General features: G+C 42.3%; 1 protein-coding gene across 3 annotated transcripts in view; it reads right to left on the reverse strand.

Moving 5' to 3' along the window:
* Positions 1-25,130, reverse strand: part of CLASP1 (cytoplasmic linker associated protein 1) — a 189,358-nt gene that overhangs the window by 98,483 nt on the left and 65,745 nt on the right. The gene's annotated exons all lie outside the window — the stretch shown is intronic.

Here is a 25,130-nt window from a genome sequence, read left to right on the forward strand (position 1 = left end):
CAACATCCATGCTGTTCATAAGCCACAGACCATTAATCACAGACCCAACTAGAGCTACAAATCCACTTTAACTTTTTAAATGATCACCAGAGATTCTTTACAAGGAAATAGAAAAAGATACCTCAAATTCAAGAAAACCCATAAACATAAGGTGTATTAAAACTTACTGAACCTTTTGTGTACATACAAAGTGAACTGCAGCCTCTCCCTCCAAACATGAACATAAATTAACTTAAAATGAATTACAGTCACTTTAATCCTCAGTGAAGGTCACTTCAATTCCAAAGGACTGCTTATATTGCAGTTTTACAGAGATTAGCTAATCCACTTTAAAAACCAGCCTTAGGTTGAAAGGTGACAAAGTGTTTGGACAGCTGATATAGATGGCACGCATTATTTATTGAGGCCAGAAAGCCACCTCAGTCTCCATCACTTAGCTTCTCCATGCTAACACTTCTTTCAAGGTTTGAGACCTGCTTCATGTCCATCCCTCTCCAACAACCCAAGGTATGCACCCGCTCTCCACCAGTTCAGGGATATTTCCTTTGCAAAATTTCACTTGGCAAAAACTCAGAGGCACCCAGGAACATCTAGTAACAAACACGGGCTCCTAGTTAGACACTAATGAGTGAAATTCCATACAGGTTGAGCTTTCTGAAAGTAAGAAAATAAACTGATAACTCTATAGACATATTCTAGGGGAAACAAAAGAAAAAAAGAAAAGCCTGTGTTGTCCTCAGCCCAACAGCCTTAAGGAGTTTTCCCTGTCCCAAGTGGTATTGGTTTATTAGCAGCTGGACACAGGGGAACCATCACAGATCATCTAAAAACCTAAAGCCCACATTTCCAATATGCACCCATGCACATGATGCCATACTCCAATCACAGTACAACATTGAAATGGCAGGTAGACAGCAGCATCCAACAAGTCAGGAAAGGTTGCCAAGGACATCTCTCCTCTTAATTTTTATGTTCAAGAAGTCTTGGAATATGGGAAAGGGCTAAGAAAAAGTAACATCTAAAGGTAAGGCATAATATAATAACAGGTACTTGGACTGCTGTTCAGGCAAAAGTAAGCAAGACAAAAGTGAACATACGAACTTTAACATCAAGAAATTTACGGTCACACAGCTAAGAAGAAGAACGTAAGACACATTTAGGATGGGGGCTCTCTCTTTAACACAGTGCCCTAGGGCAGCCATGGAGACTGTGCTACCTTCCTGTCGACACTGGTCATGTTCTGACACAGGTAATTAAAAAATAATTTGAACAGAGGTCAGGGAAGAACCATGAGAATGAGTAAAGGATTGGAAAATATATTTTTAATTCCATTAAATGAAAATTCCCTGCAGAAGACTGTTTAACCTGGCCAGATTCTTAACAAGTTGCTTATTTATAATCTTTGTTAACACAGCAACTGAAGATTTATTAACATAGTTTTCCAGTGTGATTTACTAATATTGTTTCTCACCTAATAGAAAAATATACAAAAAGGCTACTGGCTGAAGGTTAAAACCAAATTAAACTCTTGAATTGGAATTACCTTTTTAATTCCCCTCCATTTTTTGCAATAATCACAGGACGGACACTCTGTGAGGTTAGGAGGTGTGTCACCCAGCAAATTCTACTACAGGCAGTTCTTAAAAAGCAAGATTGATCCCATCCCCCTCCCCCCCCCCCCCCCCCCAAAAAAAAAAAGATATAATCTAGTTCAAACAGGAATTATTTCAAAAACATTATTTTGTGAGACTTGCACAGAAGGTCATGGCAGATCAAAATAGACTTTAAAACATGCAATCTCTGAAGGCTCTAGGAAGGGGTTTATGTGATGCAGAAAGACTTGCACAGACCTCAAATACAAGAACTTCTGAGCAGAATTTGCCCCAATTGCATTTATTTCAAAAGCTCCTGTATAGATATTAAGCAAAAGATTGTCATATATATATGTAAACAGCAAAGAGAAAGTCAGTCATATGCAAAACAAAAGATAGTTTACTACTTCAAAACCACTTTCATCTGGTAATAAAATTCTCCATCAGCTGCATTTCAGGCTGTCTAGATGTAGTCTTAGTTCACTCACTTCCTCTTGTATACATTTTTAAAGCCTCACCCCTCTGAAAGAAGAAGAGGGTGTGGTTTGCTATTTCATATAATGAATAAAAATTCAGAAAAACAGATATTAAAAGGATCATACTCCTGTAGCATTTTAGCAATTAAATAAACTATCATTTTTATTTAAAACAGGCTCTTCTGAGCATTAGCAAGAAAAACCCAACACCTCAAAAAAAACCCACCAGCCCGCCCACCGTTTGGGGGATGTTCAGGTTACAATCACATCTTCCTGTTCATTAAGTCTGCAAACTAACCATTACATATTTATCAGATCAGAATGTCCCTTCAATAACCCAAAAGCATTTTCTCATCTGAGCAGTGCAGAATGACAGCGCCACATTCAGAACTGCACATCAAGTCTTCCAGCAGCACGTGTGCAGGACAGAAAGAGAAACAAAGAACAGAAAGAAACGTGAACATGGGAGTACAGAAAATGAGAGAAAAACAAGGTACTACACATTATCATTAAAATGCCTTTTCCTTTTTTTTCCATTCATTGACTCCTGTTCACAATAATCATTTGAACTAAGATCATATTTTTTGCAGCCTATCTGCAAATCACGAGATGGTAAATCCAGCATGGGTGTAACTCTCATGACTCCAGCAGAGGTGCACTGAAGCGGAATCGGTGCCACATTCTAACATTAAATAACCATTGATGCTCCCCCATCCCAAGACCCCCTCCAGTGCTCATTTATAAGGGCCATATAGTACTCTTCATCAGAGACATGCCCTTATAAAAGCGGCCTTTGTCTGCTCACCACTGTGCTGTCTCAGAGAAACAGAGAACACAATTTGCTTTACATTTTCCAATTCCTTTACATTATTTAAGACGAAAAAAAAATAATTGCTTACAAGTACATATCCTTCTGCAAATAAGCTTCCTCAACATTCCTTCATATTTTCCATAGCGTGCCCAGATGTAACAGTGCTTCACAGAGCGCCGCGGCTTTCAGTCCAGAACATAATCAATCATTGCCCTTCGTATTCATTAAGCATGCTGTCTTCACACGTGGATTTAAACAGCTATGGCTTCAGTCCTCTTTCTACAACTGCGGCTCTGCAGGATTCTCATCAACACCCATTTCAGCTGAGGAAACTTCAGTTCACTTCTAGGAAGGAAATTCCCTGCTAGCGAGGGGAACCCAGGACAAATAATCTGAGATGAAGACGAGCTGAGTCTGCCTGGCTGGGCTGGCTTGCACTAGGAACCAGCCTGACTTTATCCCCTGGGAAGCGCTAACAGGAGCATCTCAACAGCTGTCATCATTTGTCCATGACGAATAAATTTAGTCATTATTCATTTTAAAACGTAACCCCTTCAGGTCTGGGCAAGGTGTAAAATGGGGAGAAGAGACTGTGCTAGTTGTTCAGGAACCACAGTAAACAAGGGCCAGCATTTCCCCTGCCTGAACTGCCAGCCTGGGACCTTTTAAAGCAAAGTAATTGAGTCTCAAATTTCCTTTCCAATGAAAGGAGATGCTTTCTGGCTTTTAAAAACTTCAAGATGTCAGATTCAATCTTTTAGTTATTTGTCTGTAAGCTTTAGAGAAGATAGCTACTCTGTAGTGACTACAGATTGGGAAAAAAGCTTATGATCATGTCTGTTCCTAATGAAGATGCCCTGCTATGGTCTTCAGGTCCGACTCTGCAAGGTACTAAACTTGCTCTGGCCCTGCTGTGCCCATTTATCCTACGTCCCATCTCCAAGTGTCAGCACAGCTGAAGTATGCAACACAGATACAATCTGCAAGTATCACCTGCATCTCTCTCATGAGAATCTCCCTTTTGGGTGCAGATGAAGATGGATGGCGCTGGAAAAACCTGCCTTCCCACCCACCACATGGTGTCCTGAACCAGGAGCAGACACACAACTGCTAAAGCTGACATATGTTTCAGCGCACTGAAACCCCATGCTCAACCTCCACAAGGTGGGCAAAGCCCAGCTCCCTGAGGATCCGAGACCCCGCTGTAAAAGCTGAGAACACGCACAAGCAAACCCACTGATGCCAAAGAAAACAGGGTATGTTCCTCCTTACTCCTTTTTGTCAGACATGACCTCGTATGCATTAGTCAATGTTCTTGAGACAGACACCCCTTGGACACCTCAGCTCATGCCCGCCCCCAAGGCCAGCATCTGGCACCCCAACCTCCAGCTGTGACTCCTGTAGGACACAAGACACAGTTCACCCCTCTGCAGGTGTCCCACCAGCCTCCAAGTGAGACAGCTTCAGCCGAGGCTAAATGCCTCTTCCCATTAACACACACCAAACCCATGCATGGCTTAGCTGTACGCCTGCCCAACTCCAATACAGGTATTGTATAGGCTTCTCGAGGAAATGAGTTTCTGACCCCACTAAAGGGACATGTATATGCTCCTTAGCAGGATTAAATGTTTAAAAACAAAGGAGTCGCAGCCCCAGGCAGAAGTACGCAGGCACAGCATGTCATTAGGGATTCTCGCTCAGCCATCTCCCACAGTTTCCCAGCTGCTCTCTCCTGGCCCCAGCCACAGACCCTCCTTCCTCACCTCCACACCAGGCACAGTGTTTTGAGCCTTTAAAACACCACCCGCTTGGGCTCAGTGACCCAGGTCTGCCACCCCAGCGCCACCCACCACCCCCTCTCCCCTCGGGTCCAGTTCTCCCAGGTTGACCTAGCCACCAGCAGCTCCAGTCCCAGCCCACCCTTGCTGCCACCTTCTGGCACTATTCGATAAACCACCTCATCGTCCTTCACAACTGGCTTTGAAATGGATTCCCAAAACCCCAACTTCAGTGGGGATCCCTCCGAGGGCTCACCAGGACTGAGGCAGCCACAGCAATGATCGTGTCTGCGAGGATATGCATACCAAGATTACCTTGGTTTCCTTCTCTTATCTCACATACATTGCCCTATATGAACTAGAATACATGTAACTGTGGGTGGGAGTTTATCTTCTGAATAAGGTTTCTACAGTGTAAATCTAGACAATGTATTTATGAGCATAATAAATACAATAAGCAATACAGCTGCCATCAGCTACAGGTAAGGTGGTACTTAGAGACCGAAGCCAAGAATGTCATGCCAGGTAAGTGGACAAATGCTTTTTATTTTAATAATCCTTCCAACACCCACGTGCTTTTCTTTAATCCAAAATGTTTCAGTTTTCCTTCCTTAGCTAGGAAAGGTGACACTCATCATCTTGGCTGCTGCCTCATTCTGTCGAATTACGAGCTAATGAAGCTGTTCATAACTTAACAGGTCTTCAACTGCTATCACAAAGGAAAGAAGATTCCTGAAAGAAGTAACACTTGGAATTGTTTTCTGCTCCAAATACATCACATTTACACAGGCAGTTGTTTTGATACGCATCCTGCTCGGTCCCAAACACACAGCTATGGCAATTTCAGAGTATTGATGGCTGCCATCCCTCTAAGCAGAAAAACAACTGGGGAGTAGTAGCAATAAACAAAGCGCATTTCTGTTAGTGAGCAATCCTATGTTTATTAAACTAATTCCAGCCTGATAAAGTTAACTGAGAAAATTGATGTACACCTTGACCACACCACATCCAACACCAGACTAGGCAGACACAATCCACATATGGAAAGTAAATTCCAGCTTCTCTTTGAGTAAGCAATTGCCCTGGCAACATTCAAAATCTGCTCTCGAGGACTGGCCTGATAAATCAGACAAAAAAAATCTTCCTGCAGAAGACTAATCTGAAATCATGCAACTCATGACTGATTCAAGTTACTTTTCTGGGACATCTTATAATTTTCAATCTTGGAATCAGATGGCTCCGATTTAGGTTGTATCCATGATGTCTGTGGAGAAACTTGAGAACAAGAGCCTTCAAGACTTGAAAACAAGAGACAAATAAAAAGGTTTCAATATTTATGAGCTTGTTTGCTTCAAAACATGATTTTTGAAACCGTAAGGTTGACAATATTAATGTAATGATGTTAACAAGCCACAGCATGCACTCTCTAATAGCGTATAAGCATTAAGACAATGAAGAACTGAGCGAAGTGCTTTTCAGAAACTTCTGTTCATGAAACTAACACTCCTGGAAGTGGGAATTTTTAAGAGTTAGTGAAACTGTCAGACAGTTTTCAGCAATATGAGTTTCCATTAGCTTTAAGCAGATTTAGAAAAGAGGCAGTACAAAGGTTTCACATTTCTACAAGCTTTGTAAAATTAAGTAGCAACAGAAGACAACAAAATAGCTATGATACTGAATGAAGGAGCAACAACTCAGCCAAAGAATTCACAAAAGCACCAAAAGCTGAGATAAATCCTGGCTATTTTTATGGATTTATCAGTTTCACTAATTACTTCAGTACAGTTCATACAGACACCTAAACAAGAATCAAACATTCATGTGCTATGAGCTGCACAGACACAGCCTTCACCCCATAGTGATTTAAAAAAAAAACCAAATAATTGAGAGATAGACACAGACATGCATACAAGGCGAAAAAAAAAAAAAAAAAAAAAAAGAGAAAAAGATAAAGATCTGTTTTCCTCCAAGTCATCCTTGGGAATACAATATTCCCACAGTGACCTTTCCAGCCGGCCACACAGCTTTCCCCCAGACCTCAAGAGCATCAGGAAATCCACAACACATACCTTGGAAAAACACACCCACCCCAAAAGCCGACATTTACACAGTTTCAATTGAAAGAGCAAAACCAGCTTTTCCCTACCCTGCACTTACCTGTCCTGCCACTGTGATGGGTTGACCCTGGCTGAACACCAGGTGCCCACCAAAGCCGTTCTGTCACTCCCCCATCCTCAGCTGGACAGGGGAGAGAAAATATAACAAAAGGCTCGCGGGTCGAGATAAGGACAGGAGAGATCATTCACTATTACCATCACGGGCAAAACAGACTCAGTTTGCAAAATTAACTCAATTTATTACAAATCAACCAGAGCAAGGTAATGAGAAATAAAATGAAATCTCAGAACACCTTCCCACCACCCCTCCGTTCTTCCCGGGCACAACTACCCTCCCGGATTTCACCACCAAGCCCCCTCAGCGGCACAGGGGGACAGGGATGGGGTTTATGGTCATCACACGTTATTTTCTGCCGCTTCACCTCCTCAGGACGAGGGCTGATCACACTCTTCCCCTGCTCCAGCGTGGGGTCCCACCCACGGGAGACAGTCCTCCACGAACTCCTCCAACGTGGGCCATTCCCACAGGCTGCAGTTCTTCACGAACTGCTCCAGCATGGGTCCATTCCACAGGGTGCAGTCCTTCAGGAGCACACTGCTCCAGCGCGGGTCCCCCACGGGGTCACAAGTCCTGCCAGAAAACCTGCTCCGTGGGCTCCTCTCTCCACAGATCCGCAGGTCCTGCCAGGAGCCTACTCCAGCGTGGGGTTCCCACGGGGTCACAGCCTCCTTCGGGAACCCACCTGCTCCGGCGTGGGGTCCTCCACGGGCTACAGGTGGAGATCTGCTCCACCGTGGACCTCCCTGGACTGCAGGGGGACAGCCTGCCTCACCAGGGTCTTCACCACGGGCTGCAGGGGAATCTTCGCTCCGGCACCTGGAGCATCTCCTCCCCCTCCTTCTTCACTGACCTTGGTGTCCGCAGGCTTGTTTCTCTTACATGTTCTCACTCCTCACTCCGGCGGCAGTTTCTCCCCGTCCCAACTTTTTTTTCCTTCTTAAAAATGTTATCACAGAGGCGTTACCACTATCACTGATTGGCTCGGCCTTGGCCAGCGGCGGGTCCGTCTTAGAGCCAGCTAGTATGGGCTCGCTCTCTCTCAAACACAGGGGAAGCTTCCAGCAGCTTCTTACAGAAGCCACCCCTGTAAACCACCACCACCACCCCCACCCCCCCCCCGCTACCAAAACCTTGCCAGACAAAACCAATACAGCCACCCAGAAGTTCATCATTAGGCCTTGCAGGGTGCCCACCCAACATTTATAGCCAGGCTGTCCGTACAGATACGATTATCTCCAAAGGCAGCAGCCTTCCACAAACACACCAACTATTTTCACAGTCTGTTAAACACTCCACAACAGGGTGTTATTTCTGTGTTTCACCACCACAGCTTTTCTTGCTGACTGCATTTGGGGGTCCTGTCCTTTTTTTGTTCTGGACCCTTGAAAATACCCTTTACATTGCAGTGGGTAGAAAGAGGCCTGCAGCCACCCTGAGCACAGTCATTACTCCCTCCTCACAGCGCTCTCATTAGCATAATCTTCACAGATAAAAACACAAAGTGGGTTCTATACCCTGAGCCCCAGAGATACCAATCAATGAGAAAGGCTATTTATACAGGATGGACCAGGGAGATCTTTATAGTCAGAAAAAAAAAAAAAATCTTTTTTCCAGAACTACAGGAATTAGTGGCCTTATTACAGGACTGGTATAGCTGCAGGAAAGCGTTCCTTCATTCCTGAACAGCAGATAAAGCACACCGGTTTCCATTTTAATATTTATCCTCTATGCTGCACAGTGCCAACGTTAAGGTTTCTCCTCAGCCTTACTAAAGCTTAATTATTCAGGCAAATAATTATATAAAAGAAAGTCAATTCTTCTGCCTTTGTTCACAAGACAGCAAAATTCAATTCTGCAGAAGCACAGGAGCTCCCTCAGGCACTGTCTCCATACGCACACATGGCTGGGATGCGTCAGGTCGAAGAGCAAGCAACGAACCTTTCCTCTCCTCGCCCTCACCTCCAGGTTTTAGCCAGCTCTCTGCACTTGCTGGAATACTTACAGCAACAGCCTGGATGCCCTGTGCTTGCAGTCAGCCTCTGCTCTGTCGGAAATTCAGGCAGCAGGCAAAACGGGCAGCGGCATCGCGCAGCTACACTAGTCATCCACACTACACCCACCACCCCAGGCAACAGCTCCCTTTGCCTGGGTCCGTGGTTGACCTTGCACAGTACTTGTTCTAAAAATCATACACACGTAGTTAAAAGGCACAGCCATTCAAGAGCAGCAAGAAGTTTTTGTTGTTATTTTAACAGGTGAGTAAACTGAAAGAGAGCTCCTGCAGGACATTCCCAAGGGTGTGAAGACTTCAGGGCACTGCCAGAATGTGGATTAAGCTCCGCTTCTAAATATACAGGGGTTTTTTCTAAATCACTTTCTCCCTTTTACTAAAGGTGCGAGTAGTGTCCCAAATATTTTCTTATTTTCCCAATATTATCTTCAAAACTGGTTTATATGTATTTATAAGTAGCTTGGAAAAAAAACACCCTAGGAATCACATCACAAGGTATTAGGAAAAAAAAAAGTTTTAATATAGTTCTTCTCAACAGGTTGCTCGAAACTTAGCCACACCTGAAATTGAGTTCTCTATTTCACAGGGTTGGCACCCAGCAATGCCACAGGAAAGCAGCTACCAGAGACGGTGCTAAACCGAGCTCCCAGGGGGACATCTGCTGGCAATGGCCTGCGGTTTATTTGCCAAAACTCATATGAAAAAGCAAGATACCTGGGGAATCGATAGGTGAAGTTTTGTGTTACCTGGACTGCCTATAGCCTATATAAATAAAGTGAATTAAGAGGCACACCAGGAATCTGAAGCCTTTAAACGGACAGATGCTTTTCACCTGCGAAGGACAGGAGCACTGCCCGCAGACCGACCAGGTGCCTCCAGCCGCACAGACCACGCTCAGGTTTCCAGCTATTAGCACCATCTGTTGCCATGACATCATCGGAAGAGGCATCTTCTCCAGCCTGCGCTCCCCAACTGGCATTCCCTGCACAAATCCCTCTGCCTACTCGGGCAATTATCACAAGCGTAGCTCACCTAGATGCTGACTGCCCTAACGTGCGTCGCTGTCAACTAATGGAAATTGCATTTTATATTGCTATCACTTATTGCTTCCTGAAGGGACGCTCATTTTCTATACATGCAGCACACCGAGATGTACGAAGGAAAGAGCATCCTGACATTTTTAGGACAAAGCACTGTTAAGAAACGGCCAAAAGCATCTTATGCCTCACGTTACCCAGAGCACATTTCGGGGGCAGAAAAGCTGCAGGAGATCCTACTTCCAGCCACCACGGAATGTCCTCCCCGGTGCAAAGCCTGCTACTGCACACAAGTCCTGCAGCAGAAGCCTTTCTAGAAATACATACAAAGAGATAAAAACGCTGAACTGCAGCCCTGTTTCCTTTCAGGACAGTTCTCAGAGGGTAGATGGGTCGGTGAAGTTAAGCCAGTAAGATGTGTTGGAGGGACCTGGGGAAGCTGTAGCACCGGCCCTGATCAACACCTTCATTTAGGTGTATTTACAATCAGTAACAGGGGCAACATGCTGCCCAGCACTTCGCATTTGCCAGGGGATGACCCTCCTATGAGATGGTAGGGCATCCTAAACTTTCCAAGCAGGCCCCTCCAAGCCAAGAAACACAACATGTGCAATTATTCCTGGACAATGAAGGAAAAAACAAGGCTGTCAGCCCACATTTCCTACACAAGCCACTGAAAATAGGAGCCAGGGCTTCTGTCCTGAGGCATTCATCTGCCTGATTAAAGGCTAATACAAGAACATAGGTACTACATCTTCAAAAACTGTATGGTGTTATGCACGTTACACATCAATGACTCCCACCCAGAATGCCTGCCCTGATGCATAATTAATATACTTTAATTAGATAACCATTTAAAATACTGTAAAATGCTCAGTGGGGCAATAACCATGAGATAAGAATGTCTAAAACTGCAGGTGGTTGAGACAAAAGAACAATCATGAAAGGAAAACTAGGGAGCAACGGGCAGCGACTTCATAGCCTATGTGCATCTTGAGGAAGATATCAACTACAACAGGTATGACCAGCATGATGACCAGGAATTTCTACCATAAATAAATGCTTCATCTTTATAAAGATGCACATTACTACAGACGGTGAGGGCACACAGACAAAAGTTTCATATATTTAAAAATAATTCAAAGTTGGATTTTATGACCAAGGCTCTGTATCTACAAATGGTTACCAACAGTAGTTTGAGACACTTCTCACAGAAAACATGTCTGGCAAAGGCTTCAGGAGCTCCTGGGACAATTGCTACTAGGTTAAAGCGTTGGCTATATGCTCTCCAGAGCATCCACTGCAGCTGTTCGCAAGGGAAAGAGATGGGGAACCTGACATGAAGCCGAGTCTTGCTCTGCAGTATCTAGTAGTTCTGACTGGCTGTATCAGCACTCTCCTGACACACTGAAAAGAAAAAGTTTCTGCCTAGTCTTAAATAATAAAACTAGCAAGAGGAGGAGAAAAGGGTTCTTGCCCCACCACCACCTCAACTCAACGCAAGTGAGCAGAGCTTACCTCTGATAAGCTGCATGCATACAGGATCTTACAAACCATACTTCAGCACCATCATGTCAGTGCCAAAGTTTGCAGTCCGTGCCAGCTTTCGTAATGTCTGTGTAAGCAAATTCAACTATAACCAGAGCTTAGATCAGCATCCTGTTAGAGCTGGTGAGAAATTCTGTCCCACACCACACAATTTGGAGGACATTGGCAGAGAAAAGCAATGGTTTGACAACAATCACGCCCACTTTGTTTATTCTCTTTTGAGACACTAGGGATGAAACCCCAATAACTGAATAAGTAGCATTTTACATTTCCCAGGATCAGTGTAGAAGCAGCAGCGAAATCATACTCAAGATCAGTGACTTGAATGGTAACTTTGAAAGCATTCCTTTTTTTAGAAGCAAAAGCAGAAACTAGTAAATAACAGATTATGAAAACGTTTTGGACTCTGATGGCTATTTTGAAGAAAGCACTCAACCTCAGAGCAGTAAGACATGTTTTAGCAAAAAAATGCTTGTTCAGTAACTTTTAGAATGGATTTTCAATAATGATTACTTCTAATAACACTTTGCACAGAGTTCTTTGGGTATGATCTAGATAGGAATAGTGGCTTTTTTTTTAATTTTTACACACAGTGGAAACAGAGGCAAAGTACACATGAAGAGGCCAGCTGACTCCAGGTCATGCAGAAAAGTCAGAATTAGAGCAAATGCCAAAGATGTATCAGAGTACGGGATTTCCTTTATTTAATCACCATCACACTAGGCTAAATTCTGCTTCCAGCTCTATACATTGGGGGTGGAGGTGAATGCAAGAGCATGCAGAATTTGACCTAATTATTTTTTAGATGCTAATATCTCAGTTTTCCTTCTATGCAATTTCAAATAGCACGGAGAGGTTTTAGTACACTAAGTAGTGGCCTATTCAACAGACACTCCAGTGCAGTATATGGTTTCCATGTGGTTGGATAACTGAATCTAAAAGAATAAAATTCATATTTAATATGGTTTCAAATATAAGCACAGTCTGAATTCCTGATCTACAAGTGGAAAGCCCCAATTCCTAAGATACAGCAGTTTCTTGGGCCTTCTTCATCTACCCTTCAAAGCTGCATTTTAAGCAAACCATTGCCTCAAGGAAAAAAAGTCATGGGAAAAAGGCTCCAGAGCCAAAAACGTGTCACAGCTTATAAAATATTAACAGTCAGCATGGCTTCTGTTTTCCTGAAGCTTGTTTCTCCCTACCCCCAAGTCCTTTAAAACAAAAGATAGATCTAAGCTCCTTCATCCACATTCCTCCCCCATAAACAAACATCATTATTAAGTACAGCAAATAAAAGCAGTCATATTCAGGAGGAGTGGGTAAAAAGGTAGAGTCAAGACATTGCTGAAACTTTCATTCCTTTTGTCATTTAATGACTTTAGACTACTAAATACGATATTCCTATTTCAGAGGCAATGTGAAACCCTGAGCAAGCAGGGGGACTCTAAAGTGCTACAAAGAAAAAAAAACATTTCTCTCAAAGAGCTTACAATATAAATAATGCAGTCAGAGCATAGTTTAAAATAATTACTGTTACTCAGACTTTATATATAGGAAAAATAAGCACAAAGATCCTCCTCCTTTTCTTTTTTAAAAAAGGACAGTTGAAGAAATGCAAGCACCTGTGTTCTATCTAATCAGTCTAACATAATCCTACCTAACCTGTCCTTATTTGGCTTCCATTAATGGTGCTATTCACTTTCTCCCCATGGCTTAGCATCGTTTTTCAACCATCCTCAGGTCTGTGCACCTAGGTAAAACTTAAGCCTGCCCTCAGCCATCCAAAATTTTCTGCCATGACTGAAAGCTGGTCCCAAATGGGACTCAGTAATTGACTTTGATGCCACAGGTGGTCATTTGAGTTCTTTAGTAACCATCCTGTTTTCCTCCTATATATTGTGTGCACAGCAGAAAACTTCCACTGCTGTTACATCCATGAAAGTATGATGAAAGAAATCAGTTTCCCCACATAAAGTTACTTACTGCATCAGATACTAAGATCAGTCAGGATCAATTAGGAAATCAGAATTAGAAAAATGTGGTGTGACAGACCAGTAAAATCTTGATTCATCTGACCTGAATTCTACCAGTTCCTCTACTGTATCTCCTATATCATTTGACTCTAACCCTGAGATCACCTTACCCACAAGAAAAGCTACACAAAGGGACTAAGCACAGGGTAATTTTGACCTTAGTCACTTGGTTTAAATCAAAGTTCAGAACTTGGTAAGAGGTGGTGGAACCTATGAATAAACATATTTACAAACAGGCAAGAGATCTACTCTGGTTCAAGGGCAAAGTCTGTCAAGTAAAAATGAAAGATGAATTTGCCTCAGGACTCAGACCCAGGATCAAATTATTGCTGCTTAACAAGTTATAAGACACCAGCTGAGCCACAGTAACAGCCCTTGTGCTGCTCTTAAGCTACAACAAATGCAAGGTAGCTTTAACTTAGCCCTAAAGAAAGTAAGTTAATTTAACTTAGCCCTAAAGAAAGAAAGTTAAGCCAAGCAGAACCATTCACATTTACCACAAAGAATACAAACATTAATCACAACCTGGTTAAACATCTTACTCTGGATATAACCATTCCAGACTTTACAAAACAAATACTGACCTAAATGGAATTGGAGACATTAAAATTCAAAGAGGTTCCCATGCAAAAGCTGGAAACACTGATTGCAGAGAAAGCCTGCCTTAGCCATTTTCACCACTGCTGGGGAAAAAAACCCCAACAAAAACCCACAAAAAAAATTAAAAAAAAATCCAAAACCCCCCAAAAACCCCCAACAACAAAATCACTCATCTTTCTTTAGCAGTAACACATTCTCAAATGTGATTCTGTCAACTCAGAGTAGCAGATGTGGAACAAGATTCAGACAAGGTAGTGAGTACTGCTGGTTTAAGTCCTACCATCCTTCCTCATTCAGAAGACACACTGAAATCATTAAGTGAGGCAACATGAACAGCAAATGTTGGCATTTCTGAAACTAAACAACCCAGATCTAAACAGCCTTAAGGACTCTCAAATCGGTGCAGATGCAAAGAAAACCTCCATCCCAGGTTGAACACAACTTATTTCCATCTATATAGATCTCTGGTTTCACACAGGCACGCTTGCCTCCATGCAAGACTTGAAAGGAGTCAACAAGTCAAAACCAAAAAGAAAACACTTCATTAATATAGGGAATAATTTTCTAAACAGCTTGAGATCTCTCCTCTCCCTAAGGCATGTCTGGCTGACACAGCCATTTCGTACAGCTGTGACCCTGAAAGATCACTGCATTGATAATTCAAATGGACAAATTAGATAACAGTTTCTTCCCCTTGCACTGATTAGTCTACCCTGTAGAGCACCACTTCCCTTCATGCATGACATTTACACTTTATTCCTAAATTGCAAGCTGTAAAGTGTAGTCCATATAAAGACTCAGCTCCTAGAAACAAGCTGTCCCCTTTTCAACAGGCTGCTCATGATGTAAGCAGAAGTCACCAGGAGAACCACAGACTCCATTACACCACTGTGTTTCTGCTTTGTTAAATACTGTGTCAACTAATAAAGAAAATCATAAATATACACGTTAAGATGAACAGTTCTTACTTTTATTTCAGTTCTAGGACGTACAATTCACCCTAAAACTTAAAATCATAAACCTTAAAAAACTTACATGGATTTTTACTACTTGCCTAAAACATAGAGAATACCTAACAGTGAAATCTTTCTTGTCAAGTGCCAACTTGTTCCAGCATCACCTACGCAGACCACACACCCTGGCAACTTTTCCTGCCAACTATGAGGAGTCTACCAGGAAATGAAGCCTATGAGGTTATTCTCTCCATTTGGCTGCCACCTGGCACCATCCGTCCACATTCTAAATTTGCTGGCTAGTTTGGAGTGGGGTGGAATTTTTTTTGAGAAAAGGGGGAAAACAGTCATCAGATAAAGGCAGGACACTCAACCAAGTGATCTTTACTGCCAGCACAGCAGTTATTTTTGGTCTCGCTGTGGTCAAGCAACGCACGTAACTAGGTAACCACTACAGAGCTTAATATGATACTTGATGTACAATTGCCTGAGTTAGTTTTGGGAGATGGAAATTGGCTCTGGAAAGAACAAAGGAGAGGAAAACAGATTAAGTTTCTACAACACACAGGGAAGCTGGGATAGCGAGTAGAGAAGGGAAGAAAGAAATCATTGGAAAACACATATAACAAGACTTCATGAGCTGTGTGCTTTGTGAGTCATCCTGGGAACTGGCACATGCGTCTCATTTGTCATATCAAGCCATATCATGCTCAAAAAGGAAATAACAGGCATCCCTTTCAGTCCAGTAATTCAATTAAATACTTTCTAGTGACTGAAGTCATGATTCCTTATCCTCCATTATTATAAAGTCACTTCATACAGTTTGATGCTAAAAGTAAAAAATTATTAAAACAATATCATACCCAAGAAATATTTCAAGTGTCTAATAATCCCACTAAGAATGCCTTCTTGGTTGATATTTTGTAAATCACTAGACACAGGTTCAAATCCTGGGATAACTATCTAGGATGAATCAACGATGACCAATTTAAACCTTGCTCCTGTTCAGACACATTATGGCATGTACCTCAATGCATGAAGACCTTCTGGACAGGCCTCCAAACCTTTAGAACAATCTGCTCTATGGGACTTATAAGACTGAAGACCTTTGTATTCAGGGGGGTGTGGGAGAACAGGCAGAGAAATCAAGGTAAAGTAGATTCAAAATATTGTAATAGCCTACCAGTTAGGAACAGAAAATAGCACATGAGGAACCAACTGCAAAACCAAGTAGGACAACATTTGAGCATAAGTCCTAATCAGGAGTGACAATAGAAACTAATAGATTACTTCAATCCTAAACAGGCTTCTTTCAAAGTTGTTCAGCAAATTAAAATAAATAAGGCTAAGTCTGAGACAATTCTATCTTGGAAACTCTGTAACAGGTCCCCAGGTTGAGATAATGGTCTTCAACTACTTACTGGGCCTTTTTCAGTGCAGTAGCACTGATGAAATCCAACTGATAAAATCTTTCCCAGAACCCAGGTTTACCAGAAGTGATGAATGGGAAGAAGAGATTTGTCTTCCAAGGTTACTATGAAGATAATCATCCCAGCATAAACAGCTGCAGCCATCAGGCCACAGAGAGGACAGGCAAGATCTAAAGGAAGAAAAGCTCTTTCAAGCATCTTTGAAATCAAAGACAGGAGGATGCTGCTTCCTCACGTTTGCATCATTTCCTAAAGCCCCATTTTTATTGATTCCTTATTTTTAGATTATTTTGTTGTCATCTTCCCCTCACTTCACATTCTTATACAGGAGAAAAGTCATGACTCAGAGCAGAGGAGGTGCAGAAGAACATTCTCTCTGTTCCACAAGAGGCAAAAATGGATGATTTCCTTCAGAAGGGTGAGCTCATCCAGTGACCCCCCTGCAGATTCTCAAATACATGATGCTCTGTAATACACCTGTGTACTGTATGGCAAAAAAAAAGCCTAAGTTCAAGGTTATTAATGGCACTTTGTGTCTCATGCGCTAAGGCACCCAGATGCACCTAGGAATTACATTCCAGTGCAGAAACAAAAGAGAACGATACATGTCAAAGAATGAAAATCTTTGATTTTAAACACAATTCATTTCAGATACAGAAGCACGGCTCAAGTCAGAGGTACAAACATTACAAGGATGCACCATGACTAAGATGGCTTAAGTCTGCTTTCTAGCATTAATATTTAAAAAATCAATTAAAAGACCTTTTGAAATATGACTGGTCCTTTTACACCTATCAAGAAGGAGTACATAAGTTGGGGATAATTTAAAAAAGAGAGTAAGTTGTTCAAAATTAAATACGTTTTACACAGTAAAATCTAATGAGGAAAGTAATGGTCCCTGTATATCATTCATTTCACAATAGCCTCTCACTTGGATGTGCAAAGCTATACACGTGTATTACATACAAGTGTGTGTATATATTTGGTGGTTTGTATTTATTATTTGTACTATTTGGTGTAGCAACATGAAGAATCCAGGTGACACCGAGACTTTCCTTCTACTAGCTGAAAGAGACACTGAAGCCAATCCTCAAATGGCAACAACTAGTTACAGACTTCATCCGAGTTTCAATTCTGAACCTTCAACTTCTGGGCTTACTCATCTGGGTTTTCACAGTGACCCACAGCCTTGCAAGTACATCTGTGCAAAAGCACATGCAACTTCAACCAGTTGTAAAAACTGTTTGAGACAAGAGACTTACTGGTTCCATTTACTCATTCACCAAGTAAAAGGAGCTTGACAAGCAAGTAATTTCTTCTTAAAAATATAATAATGCTGCTGAGCAACAGTCATATTCCAGACTGTTATGCATTTGCTTTACATTTTCACAGATCAGAAGCAAAAGGAATGACCATGTCAGTGTTATGTCGCATGTAACTAAGTGTTAATACTCACTTTGACATGCAGGATTACTATCTGTTGGCACATTAAAAAATGCTCAGAAACTCCATGACTCAAACACTATCAGGTATGGAAGTGGCAATAGCAGAGGAGGTGTGAAAGTGGAGGCAGATGAGAGTACCAAATTAGCAAGTTTTTATTATTAGCAGCGGTTTCCAGGCACTGCTTAGACTATCTGAAGAAGCAGTATTAAGAACTAACACTAAAAAAAATTAGCATGAACAATTGACTACAGACTATAAAGATGTGAACTGAAGGAAAACTGTATCAGTAGTAGCATATCAGAAAATGTCAGCAGACTGACTGCGTTGCTGAAGAAAAGGCCACATAAATCTTTTTCCACCCAATTCAGTAATTTTCAGCATGCAACATAGGCTGCTGGTGCCTTGTTTAACCACAAATAACAGGGACCACTCATAGGGCACTGCCATCTGTCAACAGCTGTTACTGAAAAACAAACACGGGGTGCAAGCTAGCAGTTACCAGCACCCTGCCTCCAGAAACAGCCAAAACTCAGAAACAGGAATAAAATTTGTGGGAAAATAATTGTCCTGGTTTCAGCTGGTATAGTGCTATGTTTTGCGTTCAGTATGAGAAGAATGTTGATAACACACTGATGTTGTCAGTTGTTGCTAAGTAGTGTTTAGACTAACTCAAGGATTTTTCAGCTTCTGATGCCCGGCCAGCGAGAAGGCTGGAGGGGCACAAGAAGTTGGGAGGGGACACAGCCAGGGCAGCTGACCTAAAGTGGCCAACAGGGTATTCCAGACCATGTGACATCATGTCCAGTATATAAACTGGGGGAAGGGGTGGCAGGAGGATCACCCCTCAGGAACTAACTGGGCATCAATCAGCAGGTGGTGAGCAATGGCATTATGCATCATTTGTATATTCCAATCCTTTTATTATTACTATTGTCGTTTTATTAGTGTTATCATTATTAGTTTCTTCCTTTCTGTTCTATCTCAACCCACGAGTTTTACTTCTTTTCCCAATTTTCTCTCCCATCCCACTAGGTGGGGGGTGAGAGGCCGCACGGTGCTTAGTTGCTGGCTGGGGTTAAATCATGACAATAGTGTCTTCTCAAATACCTAAATCCAAATTCTGTGCTCAACGTGTAGATAAACCTTCAGCATTTCTGGAGAAGGCAAGCACCAGTTACAGCTTGAGGGGTCTGCTGGACCACTTTGTTCTTTTTGCAAGCATGAGTACTGAAGTCCTGTATATTTTGCAGTACACCAGAAGTAAAAGACTTCTGTCTAGGGATAATTAGTCTACATATGTGGCAAAGTGCTTTACCAGCTATGACTCTATTCAGAGAGAAAGTTTGGGGCCTCCCAGAACATGAGAGCAGGATCAGCCTGGTTCATCTGAGGCTTGCAATTCAACCACTTGGGTCATTGAGCCACCCGAATCACTCACCTCCATTACAGAGCACTTTGTTTCCAAGTAGCAATAGTTATTATTTTGTCCAGACTGGAACTGAATGGCTTAGTTATACAATGTCTTTTTACTATTTGTACTGCCGTGGCAGCCTGAAGCAATCAGTGACCAGCAGCATGCTGGTTCACTGGATATCGTGCACAGCCCACCAGTTCCTTAGATGTTGCCAAATCCTGAATATGTGCTTAGGAACCACTAGCCAGCCAGGGAAGCAAGCTTTGAACCATTAGCCTGCATATTAACCAGCACCTGGGGGGCTTTCAGTCCAGCTAAAAGCTAACTCAATTGAGCTACAAAGATGAAACTACACTCATGGTGCCCCACGGGTGAGGGTCTCTTCTTGGCATTATTTAGTTTGAAGGAAAGGGTCTGTGAAGGGATGAGGAGACCTTTGACTCCTGGCACTATGGAGAGAGGAATCCATAAGTCTCTTATGGAATTAAGGCATGTCCTACATTTTAACTTCTCCATACCTGTCCCATGCTCATTTAGGCTCCACACCTAACAAGAATGGCTCCTTAACAATAAGTAACTGAAGGGTGAACAAGCACCTTGCTAGAATGGAAAAAAACCATAAATTAATCTCAAAGTAAAAAAAAAAAAAAAAAAAAAAAAGGACTGAACCAAGGAGTTTCAACTTTCTAAATGAAAACTTTGAACTAAAAGCAATGACAACAAAGCAGCCTCAAGCCTGTCCAAGTCTCACTCCTGCAAACACACCATCATGCTGGCAAGTCATCTGGTTCTCTTTAGCAACCATCTGTGCTTGCCTTCACTTAAAGAAGAATTAGCAAACAGAGGAATTGGCACACATGAAGCACAGCACGTGACAGACAACTATAGATTCACTTTCAGCTTTGCTCCAGAGACTGAAAGCAAGTAAGATCTGGTGTTTTAAGTGGGAAACATGAATTTCAATGCCACCTTTACATACTGGCACTCATAAGAAGTCAATGCTTCAACAGCATCATTTTGAACTGTTTGCCTTGCCTTCTTTCCCATGCACAGCTTCATGGGTCCCTACTATTGCATTGCCTCCACCTTACAACCTGGAGACTGAATTGATGAAGACTCCACTGCAAAGCAGAACAGAGGAGGTGGGCTGGAGAACATCCATTCCCTCTTTGGTTTATAGTAGTTTTCTGTTTAGCTTTTAAATATTAGAACCAGGATCCTACTGATTCCTGCTAGCATCTGGAAAACCCCTCCCACTGACACAAATAACCACTAATAATTACTGCATGGAACATGGATGGGTTTGCTGGGGTGGAGGGGTAGTTCTTAGTCACCTAGGTTACATTTAAACCAGACTTACTTTGCTTTCATTTGCAAATGTTATGAGGGAAGAGGGTCAGAAAACTTTACTTTGTCACACAGATGAAAAATATACATTCAAATATGAGTTAAAAGAAACATTTAGTTTTTCCACATGGGGAACTGGAACACAAAGCTCAGCCAGCAAAATAAAGCTTACCATTACAAGTAAAGGTTCAGAAAACTTCTAAAAACAATATTTTGAAGAACAGCATGAAGATTAAATAGAAGAAAATATATTCTCACCTACTTATTTGTAGCAAGCTGCTCCTCAGATAAACAATTAGAATACATCCACATTTAAATATCAAGCTTTAAGTTCTTAATATTAAAATCAAAGAATAATCTGCATCTTAATTCTTAACTAAATATGTCCATGTGCAACTTGACAGTCACACTGATGACAGACCAATAAAACTAGAATAAAGTATTCTCATCAGTTCTGGTATAACACCAAATCAGCAGAGGATGTACATTAAATGATACACACTGCCATTTATAGAAGTGCCTCTGTTGTGGCTTGCAGCTATTTCATGCTGACATCAGGTTGTGTTGTTAGCTGAGGTCACACTTTCTTCTGTCTTTAGCCCTGTTATCACTCTTGATAAACCGAAGTGTTCAGCAACAGACAAACACACCATCTCAAATGACACTGGCAATCTTTGTCTTTAGCTTACTAACATACACAGCTATAGAAGTACTGAGCAAAAAAAGATAATTTGGAGTTCTTGGATAACTACTGCCTCCTATTGAAGGAAAAAATAAAATCATAGAATAATTTAGGTTGGAAGGGACCTCTGGACATAAAGTGATCCAACCTCCTTCCCAAAGCAGGGCTAACAAAGCTGTATTGCTCAGGGCCTCATCCAGCCAAGCTTTATAAGTCTCCATGTATGGAGATCCTCTGGGCAACGTGTTACAGTGTTTCACTCACCGTCCTCAGTGAAAAAACTATAAGCCCATGGAAAAAATGCACATAGGGCTGTCCCTTCAGTCCCTGTAGTACGTGAACTAGTGGAGCTTGCATAAAACCAACTGAAAATCTCTTGCTGGAAAAGGTCTTACTTCCAATTTGGTGGTTTTCTGAAATTAGTGGTCTATGTGTTATAGGTACAGAAAAGTCAAATTTGTAGCCCAAAAATTAAAGGATGAGCTGCTCACCACAGTCTTTCATGGTATTTGTACTGTGTGCTGTTTTGCAGAAATCACTACCGCGCCATAAAGAAGCGGAGATCACCTGCTTTCAAAAACAGCTGGTATGGTCATCACTGGCCAAGGGTGCAGAGCACTATCAAACATTGCTCAGGTATATTCTCACCTCACACTGGTAGCATACAGCATTTTCTAGGGCATGTGAAACATGCTGGTTTAGACAGCCCTGTGATCCAGCCTTCCCACGCAGAAGCAGGTGGAAAGGACCGAACCATTTCCTTGTGCACACACCGGAGCCCCAGCAGGGAACGTCCCGCTGTAGCTGATGGAGTGCGCTGCTGCTTTGTACAAAACACAGTGTTCCCCACAGTTGTCAAGCAATCACCTGTCCCCACCAAGAGTTTCAAACAAAATACTAAGTTTTTAAACCTATTTTTAAAGCTGCCAAGCTAGATAAAATAAAGGCTTCACGTTTATCTAAAACTACTCCATGGTACCTTGCAGAGTCCACCTCTACCACAAAACTCCCCAGTACCCCAGTTAATCCTACCGCATCTCCCACACTCTCGGGCAACAGAGTGCCCAGAGCTGCTTACACCACACTGCTATAAACAAGAAATAGTTTGGACAAAGACAGGGACAAGAGTGCTTTAGAGCCCATGATAACAAATAGGCTTCAGGGAGCAACATGAAGGGGAGCAGCAAGCAAGGAGTGCAATGTACATAAGCAAGACCCAGCCCAGTCTCAGATCCTTGGAGAAAGCCCACTGTAGCCAAGATCCAATACATTAAAAAAAAAAAAAAACAAAAAAAAAAACCAAAAACATTTGCAGAAAGCACTAGAGACAAGTATGCAGCTTCTTAAGGGGGAGGGGACAGAGCATAAGTTTCAGTGAGCTGGTGCATAAACATTTTGCCTGTGGAACCTTGGGATCAGATCTTATTTAAGTCTCCAGTGAAAAGGAGCGTGATTGTCTCTCCACATCACAGAAGCTCCGTGTGATTAGAAGTCTCTGCAGATTCAGCTCCTGCCCAGCACAGAGCTCAAACAGCAGGAGCATAAATCGGAGCTGAAGTGCGCTGGCAGAGCTGCAGCAGGAAAGAAGCATGTCCAGCCCTGCTGCTCCAGGGCTGGCTCCAGGACTGCCCCCACTCCCTCCTACTCACAAGCAAGAGCTGGGGGGGGTCAGGGGGAGAAATATAAATGATCAAGAACAAAGTTAGACCCATTCTTCATAAAGCAGACCTAATTAGAAATGTCAGGTCTCATTATGAGCCAGAGCTCCACTAAACAGGAGTGCCATTACTCCAGAGAGATACATGCAGAAGACATGCATCATTTCTTAAAGACGTACAGATCTTTCCTCTACCCACATCACACCCAAAGGGAACAGTCTCATTACATGGGGGTGGAGGCAGCACGAATGCTATGAGCCAATGCCAACTGCATAAAGAAAACACTAGGAGAAGCAGTGCCAACACTATTTCATGCATAGAACTTCTACTTCCCCCTTCCCTCTGAAAGACTAGGAGCAATCATGCCTGAAACACCCATACAAGGCTATTACAACATAGTCAACTAGCAGTTTACAAAGGACCCTGTTCGTGTCCCACTGAAATCATTAGAAAGAGTCCATTAACATCAAACGGAGCAGATGCGGACTAAAAATAGTGTAAATTTATCTTTCCTACATCTGCATATAAGAATCCAAAACTCTCTATCAAACCACTATCCATCCTGGTCTTCAATGAAGTCCAGATATGTTTCATATTCATTGGACATTAGTGTCTGCATCTAATACCAGAAACTTCCGTGTCAAGCACCTAAAGGACTTTCAGGGTGCCCTGACAGGCCCTGAAGGAAGGCGGGACAGGTCTGCCACAGGAAAAGGAGCAGGTCTGGAACTGTAGTTGCTATAGGTTTTGCCATTCTTGAGAAAAGCAGTTCAGGTAACACTGTACAGCAAATGAAGGTAATTATTTCTTCCTCTATAGCACATTGTCTGTGCCAAAATTTACCTGCCTTGTCTCTGAAGGCCAACCGCAAAGAAGCGGCCATTAGCAGTTTTCCTCATGAAGATTTGGCTGCAATGAGCTCGCTGCAGGCTACGTGTAGGGTGTAAACCAAGCCAGGATTATTCAGGACTGTCTGCAATTTGGGGCTTCTAAGGGAATAAACAAGAAAGAATCAAACTGCTTTGCACAATGCAACAAAAGGATTCCTTTGACAGAGCAGCAAGGCAGAATTAATTCCTTCAGCAGGCAGAAGAAACCCAGTCATTATACAGTATTTGCTATCTTAATACTACAAAAATAGGATGCTTTTACTTATTATAGCTTGGGTTTGTTGTATTTCACATCAGTATATCTGAGCTACAAACAAAATACTTCAGCCAAACATAATGAAGGAAGAGGGCAATGTAATGACAGGCCAGGGCCAAGTACAGACAATGCATTAACTGTACTTCCCACTGGCATGACAAACCAGCACTTGTCCACTCCTACATTTAGAAAAAAGGTCCTCTTCATGCCACCAACTCACATGGCTGTAAACTGCAGTTATTGTTCTACCACTGTATGTTAAAGCTGGATACACCATCTGTATTAGTAAGTCTTCCTCAGAAATGGATTTGGTAGTCTAATCTCATCCAGCCTAAGGTCAATGACTTGATTATGAAAAAGTGACTAGATAGGAGAAGACCTTCAAGCCTGCAAGCATTTGCTCTTAGGTTCTTTAGAAATCAACAAGGTGCTCTTCAGTCTAGACACTTGAATAAAATCTCATGGTTACAGAAGCTGCAGCTACTGTCATTACGCTATACATAGACTGTTCTGCAAGGGCAGGGATGCTCTTTGTCACCAACAGGACAAACACGCATGTCTCATGTACTTTTATTGCCCCTAAAAGCCTATCCTGTAGTTCACCAATTACCTTAGGGCACGTACTGTCCTAAGAGGCTGCTAATAAAAGCAGCTAAACTCAGTTCACTTGTTACATGCTCAACCTGAAAACAAATCTCATCAAATAAATGAGCAGCAGCAGCACAGGAATTCAAAGTGCTCCATAGGAGGTGCAGGAAATTTCATCTCTCCCCCAAGCAGTCCTTGGCCATTGCTGAGGCTGCCGATTAAGGACAGCAACTTAACTCTAAAAGGGACAGTGATTCTATACAAAAACAGCCCAGAGCATTCACTTGAAGTATCAGGAGACTACTCTCAAGAACCCAGCACCCAGCCAACATACAAAAAGGGGGAAGGAAGATCCCCACCCCCCCCCACTGCTTTTTGCAGAGACTGAACTGTTTGTGAGCC

The sequence above is a fragment of the Accipiter gentilis genome, chromosome 1 (assembly GCF_929443795.1).
Source record: "Accipiter gentilis chromosome 1, bAccGen1.1, whole genome shotgun sequence".
NCBI classification, from domain to species: Eukaryota; Metazoa; Chordata; class Aves; order Accipitriformes; family Accipitridae; genus Astur; species Astur gentilis.